The following is a 2,841-nucleotide window of genomic DNA, read 5'->3' as shown; positions in this document are numbered from 1 at the left end:
TTTGAAACCAGTTTGATAAGTCCTTTACTAAGGAGCTCCTGAAGGGCTGCCCTGGCCAGGGAGCCTCGAATCTTCAGTCTCTCAGAGACCACAGCTGGGATTATAAGTTTATAGTTGGGAACTTCCTTACAGAGTTTGTTGTAGGTAGCTTTGTCAAACAAGACTAAGTTATTGAGCTTGTCCCGAACTTTGCCTTTGGACCACTTCTTCTTTTTGGTCTTGCCCCCGGATTTGTTCACTGGGTCTTTGTCTTTCTTGGCCGACTTTCCGGTGTCCTTCTTCTTCTTGTCGTCCTTGGGCGGCATTGCAAACCTCGGAGAGCAGCAATGGACACCACAGACTTGCTAAGATGTCGGACAAAAAGCAAAACCAGTATGTTTAAATCATTAAAAATGAATCTGTGGACCAATGAGGCATTTAGAGACATTGAACAAGTATCCACATTTTAAGAGATAGCAGAGGTGGTGTAGAGAAATATTAATCCTTTCACTTTTGGATCTGGAAAGAGAAAATATTGACGTAAGATGCTTTTGATACAGATTACAAGATGGCCTGTGATCACCATATCATGATCATATCACACTTAAGCAAGAGTCTGTGCGACTGTGATGGATGGTCCCAGAACTGCAGGGGTAGGAGAATATGCTGAAAAACCTTTGGATGTGTATGTGAACGCACGTGTACTTTCAACATGTGAGGTATAATCAGCATGTAAAGCAGTACTTCTATAAACATGCCAGAAAAAAATGGAAGTCCTCACAATGGCAAACTGCCACATATCAAAGAAAGCAGCAACAAAAGATCTAGAGCTAAAACCATTAGAATGAAAAAGATACTGCAGAAATACAATTTTCATGAGCCATTTCAGTCTGTGACAGATCAAACATGCTCCTCAAGCTTGGTAATATATCTGAGCGATATAATTTTAAAAAATAATCTGTATTTATATGTATCTAGTATAACTTTTCCAAGGCTAGGATCTTGGATGTGGCCCTTTAATAGCTGGTCCCTGGATCTTTGGGGAAAAAAGCAACATAGCATAAAGGATAAAGCACTGGAGTCACACAGACAGGTTCACTTCCTGGCTCTTCTGTTCACTTAATAAAAGGAAATCTTTTGTCTCTCTGAACCTCAGTTTCCTCATGAGTAAAATGGGAAAATGGAACAGCTGTCTGTGATAATGCATAGAAAGCCCTGAACAGTGTCTGCCCCAGTGTGGATGCCCAGCGCACATCAGTTCTGATTGCCGCAGCAGCAGACTCCTGTCATCTGCCCTTGCCTTCCTCTGCCAAGCACCAGTGCTCAGGCCTCTCCACTGACAGTGGAGAGGACTTGCCTAGCATACAATTCATGCCAGTGTTCTCCTATAATGTCACTGATTTCTGTAACTACCGTATCTGCCTGCTTTAGTAGGGAGCCACCCCTGAGGTTCTCTTCCTGCTGGGGAGAGACAAGGAAAGAAAGCAGCAGCATCTCCTAGGCGATGGGGACAATGTTATCACTTCTGCTACCTAGATCCCAGAGCTAAGGAGGGAGCTCCCAGGGCACATCAGTGTTCCTATGTGTTTGCACCTGGTAGCACAGCCTTGCTCTGAAGACCAGTTCCCCAGCCAATTTATTGCTTAACTGTCTAATTCCACCCAGGAATCCGAATGGACTCCCCAGCATCCTTGTTCACTAACTGTGCCTGCATATGCTTCAACCGCAGTTTGGACAGATTTTGAGTTGTTGCCCACATGGCTTTTTTTTTTTTTTCAGACGGAGTTTCACTCTTGTTACCCAGGCTGGAGTGCAGTGGCGCCATCTCGATCTCGGCTCACTGCAACCTCTGCCTCCGGGTTCAAGTGATTGTCCTGTCTCAGCCTCCCAAGTAGCTGGGATTACAGGTGCCCGCCACCATGCCAGGCTAATTTTTGTATTTTTAGTAGAGATGGGATTTCATCATACTGGTCAGGCTGGTCTTGAATTCCTGACCTCAGGTGATCCGCCCGCCTTGGCCTCCCAAAGTGCCAGGATTACACGCGTGAGGCACTGCGCCCAGCTGCCCACATGGCTTCTTGCCACATCTGGCCCATAGCTGGTTTCCCAGGAGGTTGCCCAGCTTGTGCTCTGGCATCACTGAACCTGAATATCGATCTAGCTGGGGCCCCTGATACTACTCTATTCTACAGAAAATAAATCTTCTCTGAGAGCTCCATAGAACATTTGCCAGCTATGAATCATGTAGTCAGAAATAAAGAAAATGCCAATAAATTCACAAAAGCAGAAGTTGGGTAGGCCACATTTCCTAATCACAATGCAATACAACTAAAAGTAGTTTAATTAAATTATAACCCAAAATACCCCCAAATATTTGGATTTTTTTTTTTAAGAAGTATTCTAGGCCAAGTGTAGTGGCTGAAGCCTATAATCCCAGCACTTTGGGAGGCCGAGGCAGGTGGAACACCTGAGGTCATGAGTTCAAGACCAACCTGGCCAACATGACGAAACCCCATCTCTACTAAAAATACCAAAATTAGCCGGGCGTGGTGGTGGGTGCCTGTAATCCCAGCTACTTGGGAGGCTGAGGCAGGAGAATTGTTTGAACCCAGGAGGCGGAGGTTGCAGTGAGCCAAGATCACGCTGTTGCACTTCAGGCTGGTGGACAAGAGTGAGACATCATCTAAAACAAATTTTTTAAAAAAGAAGTATTGTAATGACTAGACAAAGGAGGAGATTAATAATAGAAAACAGTCAGCCTTCCCTATCCATGGGTTCCGCATCTGCAGATGCAACCAACTGTAAATCAAAAATATTCAGAAAAAAATCCAGAAAAGCTTATGTTGTTGCTGGTGTGTACTG

At 44.7% G+C, this 2,841-nt stretch overlaps 1 pseudogene across 1 annotated transcript; it reads right to left on the bottom strand.

Annotated features, from left to right (window-relative positions):
• Positions 1–5: 5 nt before the first annotated feature.
• LOC105508187 lies at positions 6–362 on the bottom strand (annotated as a pseudogene). Its single transcript, XR_001001217.1, has one exon. The product of XR_001001217.1 is annotated as a 40S ribosomal protein S25 pseudogene (transcript).
• Between the last annotated feature and the right edge of the window lie 2,479 nt (positions 363–2,841).

This window comes from Colobus angolensis, unplaced genomic scaffold, assembly GCF_000951035.1.
Source record: "Colobus angolensis palliatus isolate OR3802 unplaced genomic scaffold, Cang.pa_1.0 Scaffold1598, whole genome shotgun sequence".
NCBI classification, from domain to species: domain Eukaryota; kingdom Metazoa; phylum Chordata; class Mammalia; order Primates; family Cercopithecidae; genus Colobus; species Colobus angolensis.
This window is presented reverse-complemented; position numbering and strand designations above follow the sequence as displayed.